The sequence below is a fragment of the Gopherus flavomarginatus genome, unplaced genomic scaffold (genome assembly GCF_025201925.1).
Source record: "Gopherus flavomarginatus isolate rGopFla2 unplaced genomic scaffold, rGopFla2.mat.asm mat_scaffold_39_arrow_ctg1, whole genome shotgun sequence".
Taxonomy (NCBI): domain Eukaryota; kingdom Metazoa; phylum Chordata; order Testudines; family Testudinidae; genus Gopherus; species Gopherus flavomarginatus.
Genome location: NW_026115076.1, coordinates 3,096,464 through 3,109,578, shown reverse-complemented (window position 1 = coordinate 3,109,578; position 13,115 = coordinate 3,096,464). Strand labels below are relative to the sequence as shown.

The window sequence follows — 13,115 nt, the reverse complement described above, 5'->3', positions numbered from 1 at the left end:
TATCGAGCTGCTGCACATGCTGGGCAGGCTTAAGGTCGGGCTCCCCATGGCAGGAGAGAAGAAGACTCGGCCCCTGGAGGGGCAGGCTGGGGCTTCCTGGATCCCATTTGCTCACAGCCAGCGCCCTGCCCCCATTCCCAAGTCATCCATGGCGCCCCCAGGTCGGCCAGAATGGAGCAGCAGTTTTCACTGCACTACGTCCACTTATGGCTTACAGGCAACTCCCAGACTCACCACAGTCCACCATCTCGGCCAGAAAGGAGCCCACTCAGCCTCACCATTGCTGCTTTTCCTTCCCCCCAGAACCCCGCTTCTCCTGGGCTGCAAGTAGCCATCCCTGGGATGCCAACAGGCAGCCACAGGGGTCTGTCTCTCAGCAGCCAACCGCACCTCCATGGGTTCAGCCCTCAGAAGGGCAGGTGGGGGTTTCCTGGATCCCAGTTGCTCACAGCCAGCCCAGCCTCCACCTCTGAAACCATCAGTCATGCCCCCAGGCTGGCCACAAAGGAGCCGCCATTCTCCACTTGGACTCAGCTTTGCTTGTTTTCCTTTCACCCAGAACCTCCCTTCTTCTCCTGGGCTGCAAGTAGCCACTCCTGGGAAGCCAAGAGGCAGGCACAGGATTCTACCTCCCAGCAGCCAACCACACCTCCCCAGGCTTTGCAGAATGAAGGGTGGTGCTCTACTAACCCCACTTAACCGCACAGCTTCTTCCCTGCCTTCCTCAGCTCAACTTTCCTCTATTGCCCCATTCCTGCCTCACTTCCTCCTTTGGCCAGTCACGCAAAGGAGCCCAGCAGGAAGTGAGAGCCTCTATAGGCCAACCTCCAACAGCAGAGGTGGCCAAGCCACAAGCCTCCAAATGGTGACTGGCCTAACTACTCTAGGTTCTCCAGCCTGACACCAAGGTGCTTTCTCCACTGCTGTCAGCATCCTCTGTCATGCAGGGGTTGGAGTTATCCCAGGGACAGGCCAATAGGAGGAGTGCCCTTTCTGAATAACAAGGGGATCTGGGAAAAGGAAGCCAGCATGTTTCTGCCTGGTTTTGAATCAGGGACCTTTTGCGTGTTAGGCAAATGTGATAACCACTACACTACAGAAACTCCACCTACTGGGTTGTTGCTCACTCTGGCACAGACCGATGGACAAATCTAGAGAATGTGGTGGTAGCCCCTCGATAGGTCAGCTGGCAGGGCAGAGGACTGGAGCCAGCACTCAGGAAGTCGTCCTTACCTCGCCCGTGTGACTCCAGCTTGAGGGAGAGCTTCTTTTTCTTCTCCTTGCTGACAAAGAGCAAGAGAAGAATGAAAGGTCAGGTGGGCCAACTCGGTGCAGAAGCCCATGCTGTCTTTTCCTGCTGCATAGCCTGAAATGAGGGACTCGTGGCAGTTAAAGGAACTGCTGCACTCTCAGAAAACATCCCGCCCGTGCATAAAGGAGGATAGAAGAGCCTGTTAGTCTAGCACGCTCCCAGCTGAACTGTTTCAGCAGCTGCTAGGTTTCTTTTTGGCCTGTTACTTTTCTGTCTGGGATGTTGTTGTCAGCTGTGGCACAGAAAAAGGACGTCATTGCGAGCTGCCCATGAAGATAAGATTAACTTTTGCCTTCCTTGCTCGGCTTTACTTGCTTCCTCACCCTATTCCTGCCTTAGTTCCTGTGTTACCTGAAGGCAACGGGGGCCCAGCAGTACGAAGAGGAAGTTAGACAGCTAGACCCTGGTGGCAAAAGTTCTGCCACCGCTTGCCACCCCACTCTCTTCTCCCAGCTTCACATATTGACCGCCAGGGACTTGGTGCCCAGCAGCGCAACGGAAGGCAGTGGACAGAGCCACCCTCGCCTTGAAGCTCTGGCTCATTAAACCGTATCTTCAGTCGCTGATGGCCAATGAGAGACCAACAGCGCTTGCCATTTTAGCACTTGAAAATGCCATTGGTCAGTCACTGGATCTCTTTAATGCTGTTACATAACAAATGAAAATAGAATCTCAGTGTGACATTCTGTACCTTTGGGGGAGTGTGCTGTAACCCCCATATTCCTCATTTTCATATAATCGTGATCTTATATACAGAGCATGCCTTGTAAGGTATCAGGGGAAAGGATATGATCTGCTGAAAGTCATTTCTCTACCCATAGATGTTTACCATTCATGCATATGAAGTTATGAGAATTGTGCAGTGTGGTTATCACTATGCTGTAAGGTGGGGGAGTCAGCCAAATATTAGCTCCCCAGTGACAACAGCAAGGAAAGTAACCAACACCCGGACAGGGTGTCAAACAACCCATCAACAGCCATTGTTCAGCAAGGGAGCTACAGTGCAATCACTTACCTGCAAGAGGACACCCCAGGGGAATTGCTCAGACTTGCTTGGAGAGACGCAGTGATGCTCACCTGACTCTGAAGGGGGAGCAAAGCCAAGAGGGAAGAAAGGACATGATAAAAGCAGAGACATTTGCCATGCTTTGTCTCTCTCGTCCACCTACATCTACAGACACCCCCACACCAAGCAACTGAAGCGCTGACGAAAGGGGAGAGCCTGGCTGAAAAGCCACCAGCCGGCCTGTGGTGAGAAGCATCTAAGTTTGTAAGGGCATTGAAAGGGTTAAGATCAGCTTAGAGTGCATTTTGCTTTTATTTCACAAAAACAACGAGGAGTCCGGTGACACCTTAAGAACTAACAGATTTATTTGGACACAAGCATTCGTGGGTAAAAAGCCCTCTTCTTCAGATGCATGGAGTGAAAATTGCAGATAGAGGCATAAATATATATTGGAACATGATGTAAAGGGAGTTACCATACAAGGGGAGAACCAGTGTTGAAGGCTAATTCAGTCAGGGTGGATGTGGCTCTCTCCAAGTAATTGACAGGGAGGTGTCAATACCAAGAGAGGGAAAATTGCTTTTGTAGTGAGCCAGTCACCCCCAGTCCCTCTTCAAGCTCAAATTAATGGTGTTAAGTTTGCAGATCAGTTGTAACTCTGCAATTTCTCTTTGAAGTCTGTTTTTGAAGTTTTTTGAATGGCTTCTTTTAAATGGCTACTTTGAATGGCTACGTTTAATTGTGTTATTGAATATGAACATGTAAACGTGTTATGGAAGTCCCATGTGGTCTTGTGGTTAGGATTCTTGGCTTTCACCCAGACAGCCTGGGTTCATATTCCCCACACAGGAACAATGCAGAGCTTCTCCTTGGAGGGGAGACAGGAAACAAAAAGAATGGGAAGGGATCCTGCCAGCAGCAGAGCTGGATAGAGTTGGGAGCAGTACTGGATTTGACATGGTGCCATAGTGCTAGGCCCAAGCTCTGAAGGGACCTGTAACAGTAACTTCCTCCCCTCTGCAGAAAGGGAGCCTCAGAGCAGCCTGGATTCAGTAGGGGAGCTGAGACCCCATAGGGCCCTGGGAGCTGTAGTTCCTTGACCAGCTCCCTGCCTTGGAGCAGAGAAGGAACATTTCCCAGCATTCCCTTGGCTGCTATCAACAGGAAAAGGAGGGGGGAAGCTGTGAGACTCCATGCGCTGCAGCTTGCTGTGGTTGGGGGGCGGGGTGCCAGCTGTGAATAGGGAAGAGGTGTGACCAAGGAGGAGAAGGCTTTGGCCCAGGTAGCACCCTCAGAAGACTTCCCCAGACAGGCTTAGGGAGGCTGGTGTGACCTTGCCTGGCAGCCCCCAAAGATGGAACTGGGTGGACTAACTGGACAGGGCCCCTCTCTATCTGAAGCTGGGCAAGGGAGGTATGTGGATCCCACCAGAAGGTAAAATGGTAAGTAAGGAAGGGGAGGCTCTACTGGACCTGGACAGCTTCAGATACAGGACAGGAGGATTTCCACTTCTGAGCCATGAAAATAGAAATTGACTTTTCCTTTCCAGATGTATCTAATATTCATAAAGGGAATCTCGCCCCTGCCTTCCAGATCTGAACACCTCAAAATCAGGAGTGCTCAAGCTCAATTTGGGCAGCTGTTACTTCATTTCTCCCAAATCAAATATGCTGATCCACTGTCATTTACTTTAGAAAAAGTAGGAGAAAATTGAGCAACAAACGTTGGGGTCTTCACAGTGCTAACGAGGGCTGGAATTGCTATTTTCAACAGCCATTACACTTTTTTTTTTAGTTTTGTTTGTTTAAAAGGAAGACAGTGATATTGCACTGGCAAATTCCCCATAGAAACAAAGAATGGAACAAAAGAATAACAAAGGCACCTCAACTTTCCTCATTTATGTAGGACGGTCTTATTAGATGGATCCAGACATCTTCCAATCACAGAAGCTGATAATTGTTCCACTTTATTGCAGTTCTGTAACCATGCAGGAACCTAGAGGAGGAAAGTGCCTAACTCCAGAGTCTGCAGCTGCCTAGGGCCAGTGCTGAGGATTTAGAGTCCCTAGTGCTGCCCTTGCAAGGTTCAAGCATGCTCAGCCTTGGCATTGCCTCCGCTCCTGCGGCTAGTAGCTGCAGCTGTCCAAGGCTGTCCTCTGGCAGTTGCCCCATGGCTGTAGCTAGAGAAACTACAAGTGGCTCTATGACTCCTGGGGCCATTAAGCTAGAGCACCTAAAGACACTGGAGTTAACCTCAAGGAACAGAGGTCACCAGTAGGAAAGGAATGTCGGGGGAGCAGGGAAGGCGGGAGCAGGTCAGGCTTGCAGAGGGAGCTTCCAGCTGGTTGGGAGCATGTCCAAAGTAGAAAGGAAACAAGTATGGGGAGAGGTGGTGGTGACCAGGTAGCAGACTAGCACGTAGATGGGAGCAGAGGGAGAGACGCTGGTGTCTTCAGATTCCCAAGGGCTAAGTCCTCACTTTGGGGAAATGGTGTTTGCAGGTGGCTTGCTCACATGGCAGGATGGGGGCTGAGGGAGGGATCTGTCAGAACTGATCAGGTGTCTGCTGGCTTTAGGACTTTGAGCTGAGACTAGGACCACATGCAGTGACTGGTGACATGGGGGGTACTGGAGACATGGCTAGAGAAGGTCTGAATGAGGAAAGAGATAAATCTGTGGGGAGTTTCCTTGATCACTATGAAAGTTCTGCTCACTGTGGACACTGGTAAACCCACATGGGTGTACAGCTCAATAAGAAAACCCGCAGGCTGAGGGAGCTGTGTATGGCAATGCATATAGTCATGGAGAGGTGTGTGATCAAAATGAAAAATGTCTCTGAGGTTCAGTACCGGGTATACGAAGGCACCAATGGCACTGCCCCACCAGGCCCACACTTGGAGCCCACAGTGACTATACTGGGGCCCACAAATATGTTTGGTGCCAGGGCCAACAAAAGGTTAATCCAGCCCTGACTGCCTGAGCACTATTTCAGCCTCACATTTTTGGGTGGAACTCCCACAGTGAGAGCTGCAGAGCACTCCCCCGCAACACACACGCACACACTCGTCCTGGTGTTGGGAGGGGAACAGGAGAAAGGACAAAAGAAGAGATGAAGAGAAAGGAGGGAGGGACAGGTGGATGGAGGAAAAGGTGAAACACAAAGGACAAACCCTAATGTCCCCATGATTCTAAGGGACAAAATCCCAGGTGCGGAATAAAATTCTGCCTCCTTAAGCTCATGTTTTCCATGCCTAGAATTCAACTCTCACCAGATGGATCAGACTGAACAGGTTTCACACCTCCAGGAGGCTCTTACCTTCTAAAGAGGGACGGCTGTTTTCTAGTAAAATCACTACAAGGGAAGGAGAAAACTGGAAAGGGGTTTCTCCTGGCGCTCACGTCCGTGAACCCGAATACTCTCTCAGTCCTCAGACAGAGACCTGGAGAAGAAGACTTGCTGAAGCAAAGCCACAGGGGTCTCTGAGGTTTCCCTAGCCCCTGGCCCCTGACTGATGTCAGGATCTCTCTGTGAGGTCACCACCTGCTCACCAATAGTCTTTGACCAATAGTGTGAGGTCCTGCAAAAGGCCTTTGTGATGTCACTGCCACACCCCGCCCTTGCTGTGCCAATGTCCTGCCCCGGCCAGGCACTTTGGAGCTTTGAGCTACTCCCTGTGGATCACCCCACTCAAGGAGCTTTTCTATAGAGCATCCTCAGATGTCTAAGCACACGAGTGCCATGGCAATGAACTGACACACATGGCACCAAGATGAGATCATTAGTAGACTAACCTATAGGAGAAGGACACCCCAGCATTAGTAGGGGAGAAATCCCTACTGAACATGCATTACACCTAGCAGCCCCTGCGTGGGGTTGGGCAGGGGCTGCGGAGGGCGGAGACCTGGGAAAGGGATGGATGGAAAATGTCTGTGCAGCCGGGACATGGCCGGGGGGCGAGGGGAGAAGAGCAGGTGACCCCTGAGGAGCGGGGAGAAAAAGGGAGGGCTGAGATCCCCTCGGAATTACCACTGCCCCCTCCGTGGAGACCCCCCTCCTCTCCTGTCCTGCCCCCTTTCTCCCTAGAGAGCAACAAGCAACATCCAGGCTGACACCCCCTTCCCTCAAACCCCTGAGAAGTTCCCTGTTCCCCTCCCCCCATTGTGCCCCATTTTCTCTCCCCTTTGCCAGTGGCCAGTTCAGATCTCAGGTTTGGGGTGTTTTCCCCCCATTTTCACCTGCAGTGATTTGTCCTTGTGTAGGTGGGAAATGGTTCCCCCGAGTGCTTTCTGAACTGGGCAGAGGCTGGGGGGGGCCTGAGACAGGGTCACCTCTGGGCTGGGCTGGGGGGGCCACTCTCTCCTGGCAACAGGGCGTGGGAAGGGCCAGGAAGGGGAGGGGGGAGCAAGTGTCCCCCATAGAGAGGGTCCAGCCCCAGGCTGCTACCAGTAGCACATTCCTATCCTGGCCGGGGGGGGGCTTTCTCCAGCTGGGACCTGCCCCCTAGGCAGCCCCAGGCTCTGACCGCACCAGCCCCGCCTGGAGCCCCCAGTGAGTGAGAGACCCCGGAGGGGGAGGGGGAGGGAGCACTGGGCCCTGACAGGAAAGTGACTCTCTCCCCTCAGATCTTGGTGTTTTCCTCTCATGTTATCAAATATGCAGTTTGTGACACAATTTCTTTGCAAATCTCAAAGATTCAAATAAAATAACCTAAACATTTGCCCCACTTCTCTCTAGTTGTCTATTTCTAATTGAATATGCCCTGAGATTTTCCTGTCTCTAATTATAAAATAATAAGAAAATCTCAGATTTACACCTTTTCTCAGATTATTGAACACAAAATGTTTGCAAATGTTGCCCATTTCCTCTTTATTCATTTATCAAGTATTCATGTGAAACACTCAGATTTTACCTCCTATCAACACTGATATAAAATCCCTCTGATTTTCCACTTTCCTCTCTATAATTTGCAAAATGGATCCAAAATCTCTGATTTCCACCCTTTGTCTTTCATTTCTGAACACTGATCTGAAAGCTCAGGTTTTCCCTCTGTGTCATTATCAAATGTCAATTAACAATCCTCTCAAGTTTTGTGCTGTTCCTTATGTTTCTAAATCCCAAAAACTTCTTCCTTCGGGGGAACCTGTTGCCCTGAGTCGCTCTCCATTCTGGATGTTGCAGGGGATTAAATTTCCCAGTGATTGTCTTTCCCCTCTCCTTTGAGGATCATTTGTTCCCTCTTTTAGCTCTGTTAGATATTTGCCAAAGAAAGAGACCAGCCTGATATTTAATACACATCAAAGCCAGAGGCCTCCCCCTGTTTGGGGATCAGTGGTTCGCAGCTGGTAGTGGGAGAGTTGGCTGGCCCCTTTTCTTTTCTCCAGCTGGCACAGGATGAGGGGGTCACTCTGAGTGCAGCATGTCTTGAGAAGTATCCCAAACCACAAGACAAATGGTCTCTGTGAAGGGTTGCTTCCCACAGTGCTAAGATGTAGCCACCTCTGGCAGGATCCATGGTGGCTACTATTTGCTAGTGACAGGCCACGGAAATTTCTTACCTATTTTGCCCCTCCATGCCAGGCCTGCACAACATACGGCCCACGGGCAACGTGCGGCCCGTGAAGTCTCACTGTGCATCCCGCAGCCAGGAATCAAAGGGCTCTGGGCTGCCCGTAGCCGCGGGGAATCCAAACCCCTTTAAAGTTCAGCCGCGGCCGGGATTCAAAAGGTTCTGAGCTGCCCGCAGCCGCAGGGAGCCCGGAGCTCTTTACATCTCAGCCGCGGCCAGGATTTATAGGGCTCTGGGCAGGCGGGCGGGGAGCTCAGAGCTCTTTAAATCCCAGCCACCAGGGCCGGCTTTAGGCCAATTTAACCAATTCCCTTGAATCGGCCTCGCTCCTAAGAGGACCCCGCACCCAAGCCCCAGTACCAGAAAAAGCCAGTGCGCTGTACCAGGGTGGCCCAGTTTCCCCAGGGGGCAATTTAAAAGGCCTGGGGCTCCCAGCAGGGGCTGGAAGCCCAGGCCCTTTAAATTGCCACTAGAGCCCTGCTGCTGGAGCCCTGGGGCATGGCTGCGGGGCTCTGGGGGCTATTTAAAAAGTCTAGGACTCCCATTGCTTCTACCTCCCCGGCCCTTTAAATAGCCACTGGAGCCCCGCCGCTTCCCCAGGGTTCCCGCGGCTATTTACAGAGTTGGGGCAGTGGAAGCAGGGGCGCCCCGGGCCCTTGAAATAGACCACAAGCCCCAGGCTGCTGCTGCTACCCTAGTGGGAGAGGGGGGAGGAGGAGGAGGAGAAGGAGGCACTCACCATAGAGGATGGGCTGAACCCCCTGTACCTGCACCCCCTGCCCTGCCTCCAGCCAGCCCGTCCCCAGCCAGCCCCTGCTGCACCCCCTGCCCGCACCAGCCCCGCACCTCCTGCCCTGCTTGCACCAGTTCCTGCCTGCAGCCTGCCCATCTCCAGCCAGCCCCACACCCCCTGCCTTGCCTTCAGCTCTGCACCAACCCCTGTCTCCAGCCAGCCCTGAACCCCCTTCCCTGTCTCCAGCCAGCCTCTGCCACACTGCCTGCCCTGCCCGCACCAGCCCTGCACCCCCTGCCCTGTCTCCAGCCAACCCCTGCCATACTGCCTTCCCTGCCCGCACCAGCCCTGCACCCCCTGCCCTGTCTCCAGCCAACCCCGTACCCCCTGCCTTGCCTTCAGCCCTGCACCAACCCGTCTCCAGCCAACCCCTGCCACACCCCGCTGCCTGAAGCCAGCCAGTCCCGCACTCCTTTGTCTCCAGCCCTGCCAACCCATGCCGCACCCTCCCTGTGGCCCTGCCTGAAGCCAGCCAGCCCACCCCACACCTCTTGTCTCCAGCCTGCCCCACACCCCTTGCCCAGCCTGCAGCCAGACCCTACCTCTCGCATCCTCCCCCTCCCCCACCTCCAGCCAGCCCCATGTTCACTGGTGCCCTGCAGTTCCGAGGGAAGTAACCCTGCACACCTGCTTCAATGAGATGGGCAGGGAGCAGCTGGGACCCACACATTTGCACCCTAGCACACCCTAAGGGAGTGGCAGAGCTCATTTCTAGTTCAGACCCATCTTTTTAAAAAAGAACTTTTAGGTAGGGTTAACATACATCTGTACTTTCCCGGACATGTCAGGCTTTTTGGTTCTTAAATCGCCATCTGGGAGGAAAATACGGACGTATGGTAACCCTACTGGTACAAAAAATACATACTGTGGCAGAACTTTTTATAGGGAACCGGTTGTTAAGAACTGAAAGGCTTTTTTTTCCCCAGTCATCCCTGCGGGGCCCCACACTTCCTAAAGCCGGCCTGCCAGCCACGGCCGGGATTCAAAGGGCTCTGGGCTGCTCGCAGAGATTCCCGGCCGCAGCTGAGGTTCAAAGGTCTCAGGGCTCCCCACCGCCACGGGCAGCCCAGAGCCCTTTGAATCCCGGCAGCAGCTGAGATTTAAAGGGTTCAGGGATCCCTGTGGCTGCAGGCAGCACAGAGCCCTTTGAATCCTGGCGGCAGCTCCAGGGGATGGAGTGAGGCTGGGATTTCAAGGGCTCAGGCTCCCCTCAGCAGCAGGAGCTCTGGGACCTTTAAATCCCTGCCCCAGCCCTGAAAAGCTCCGGGTTCCCCCAGTCGTCAGAGCCCCAGGCCCTTTAATTTGACCCTGAGGGCTCCCAGCCACCTCTTTGGCTGGGAGTCCCTGGTTGATTTAACATCAAGTAACACCTCCCCACCACCAACCTTCCTTTTTGACCCACAGCTGTTTTGGTGGGGCGGCGCTGGGGAAGGAGGGTTTGTTTCTGCAGGGCTGGGCGGGGTGTTTCCGCCAGGCTGGGAGGTCCTGAGTGGGGGGTGTTTCCGCAGGGCCGGGGGGTTTCGGTCCTCAGCTGTTTTCTTTGGAGCATTGTGGCTCTCGCTGTTTTACTCAAAGTACTGTACAGGAACTTTTCAGGGGGATTAAGGCAAAATGCCACATTTATTAGTAATACAGGTATCAATTAATACTCTATGATATGCACATGAGATATATATCACAGTCATGCATTCACGCACACACACAGACATAAACACACTCCGTCTTGCTGTTGTTACCAACTAGTTGCTCCCCTTAACTGCACTGGCCAGGTGAGTTAGATGGGAGAGGGGTGGAGCCGGGCTTCTACCGATCCAAATCAATGGTCTGATGGTGACAAGACGAGATCCGGGGTCCTTCTGCAAGACACCTCGCATTTATAGCAGCTTCCCTCTTATGCAAATCTAGACCAGATTCAAAATCTGGGTCTGCGTCCGTTGGTCTTTGTGCTGCTTTTCTCTGGGTGTTGTCCCAATGCTGCTCAAAGAGGGTGTTTTCTAAAGAAGGTGCTTGCTTCTAATCCCTGAGGCCATCAATATGTCTGCTCTTCTTTATTGGGCCCACTTGACAAGTTGTATTGTCCTTTGCTCTGGCTCCCATTCCCTCTTCAACTGTTGTAGCTGTCTGGAGGTGGGTGTCTTCCAAGCCTCACTCATTCACACCTCATTCAGTCAATAGAGCAATTGATTACAGAGTGCGGGGGAAGATCTTATTCTACTTCTAGCAAAAAGGCACATGTTTTCTTTTACTTTAACTATACTATCCTTAGGGGCTATAACATTTGATACAAAGTTTTCTACCAATTCTCTATATAGGGATCTAATACAAAGTTGTATGAAAATAGAGAGGCACAATGCCAAGTCATATGAATTACAAAATAACATCATGCCGGATGCAATGTCATAAAGATAAAGATACTTAATACAAAATAACACAATGCAACGTTATAAAGATTTATAGAGATAGTTAATACAGAGATTTCTCTACATCACCACTTTACGAGTTGTGCAGGCCTGCTGACGGCATTCGCGGGGCTTCTTGCTCGTGTGGATTCTCTGATGCTGAATAAGGTGAGAGCTGCGATTGAAGGTTTTCCCGCACTCACTGCATTCATAGGACCCCTCCTGTGTGTGGATTCTCTGATGCCGAATAAGGTGTGAGCTGCGACTGAAAGTTTTCCCGCACTCACTGCATTCAGGAAGGAGAGGATAGCTCAGTGGCTTGAGCATTGGCCTACTAAACCCAGGGTTGTAAGTTCAATCCTTGAGGGAACCGTTTGGGAATTGGTTCTGCTTTGAGCAGGGGGTTGGACTAGATGATCTCTTGAGGTCCTTTCCAACCCTTATAAGCTAGGATTCCATGATAGGATCTCTTCCCTGTGTGGATTCTCTGATGCCCAATAAGGTGCGAGCTGCGACTGAAAGTTTTCCCGCACTCATTGCATTCACAGGGCCTCTCCCCTGTGTGGATTCTCTGATGTTGAGAAAGGCCTGATCTGTAAGTGAAGTTTTTCCCACACTCAGCACATGTATTTTTTTTGCTTTTCCCTGCAGATTTCCTGCTGTATTCTGGTTTCCTTAAGGCCCTTCTGAGTTCCCTGACAGGAAATAAATTTATCCATTTTCTCCCCTGGCTGGTTTCCCTGCTCTTTTTCTGGTCTGTGCTGAACCTCACACGTCATTGCATCACCTGCTGTGATAGAGACAGAAACCTCAAACAGGGATGGAAAGGGGAAGGCCAAACCAAAACAAGTGCTGGAGAGAGGACAAATAAAAATCAGGAACTCAGCTCCCCCCAACAGGAGAGAGGAGGGGATCAATTCAGCCTTCACATCCCATCCAACTTCACAGGGGGAAGGGAGAAAGCTACTGCCCGGTGTCTGCTAGCATCTATAGGAAGCCTTGAGCTATATTTACCCTGCGGATGCGACCCCTGCTATGGACAATAATGAACTGAGAGACTTCCCAAGAGCTTTGTAGGGCATCCTAGATGTTTCCTTCAGGCACTTACAGATTCTGAGTTGGTTTAATGTTTCCTCATCTGTGCGGGGAGATCTCAGGATCTCTCTTTCCTCTGAACCCTGGAGCTCTGGGACCCATGGCTCTTCCCCTTGTTCCAGCTCGGAGATCATATCACGTTGGAAAACCAGAAACTCCACTCAGATGAAAAGAAAACAAAGGAGTTCAGTTGATTTCATACAACATGATCATCAAAAACATTCTGTTAATTTATCTTCAGTGCTTAGTGTGACCTAGTGTGCCTGGGGCAGTCCTCACTGAAAATGCCAAGGTCAGAGCAGGCTGAAAAAGGGAGAGCAGATGCTCCCCATACTGGTGGTTAACACTGAAGTTAAACTCACTGACCAGTCACAAACTGTGTTTCTGATCCCACACACTGGTTAACGAGACTCTGAAAAAAGAAATCACACGGCCCCCTTTATTGCATGACAGTTCTCTGACTCCTAATCAGCAACTAGGTCCCGTACAGTGAGAGGTTATTTAAAAACTCTGCTCACTGTGATACAGCATGGCCAGAGGGCAGCAGGAGAGTGATCCTAATTGGATCCAGGAAGTGGGTGGGTAGAAGGTTAGCCACATTACCCAGGTTTGGATCTCATCCAAAATACCATGCTGCCAGCCAATCCTTTAGCAATTAAACTAAATGTTTAGAAGAAAGAACAAATGAAAGAATGAAGTTAAATTCCATCCTTCCAGACAATTCTTTAGCATCTAAACTAAAGGTTTAAAAGAAAGAAAGACAGAAAGAATTTAAATGGAAAAGCAGTCAGATACATTCCAAAATGGATATATCAGGTTCTTAGCAGTATTGGTGAGTTGCTGGCTTGAAAGTCTGTCTGGAACGCATCCACAACTTGGATGGGTCATTCAGTCCTTTGTTCCAGGGTTCAGTTTGTAGAGAAGTTGCTCCAGAGGTAGGAAGG

At 51.3% G+C, this 13,115-nt stretch overlaps 1 protein-coding gene and 1 long non-coding RNA gene across 4 annotated transcripts in view; one reads left to right on the top strand and one right to left on the bottom strand.

Moving 5' to 3' along the window:
- Positions 1 to 13,115, bottom strand: part of LOC127042402 (zinc finger protein 560-like) — a 201,382-nt gene that overhangs the window by 181,049 nt on the left and 7,218 nt on the right. The window lies entirely within an intron of this gene.
- Positions 11,170 to 13,115, top strand: part of LOC127042403 (uncharacterized) — a 1,287,231-nt gene continuing 1,285,285 nt past the window's right edge. Inside the window, exon 1 of the long non-coding RNA XR_007771928.1 lies at positions 11,170 to 11,328. This is a non-coding gene — a long non-coding RNA (uncharacterized LOC127042403). The remainder of the gene's footprint in view (positions 11,329 to 13,115) is intronic.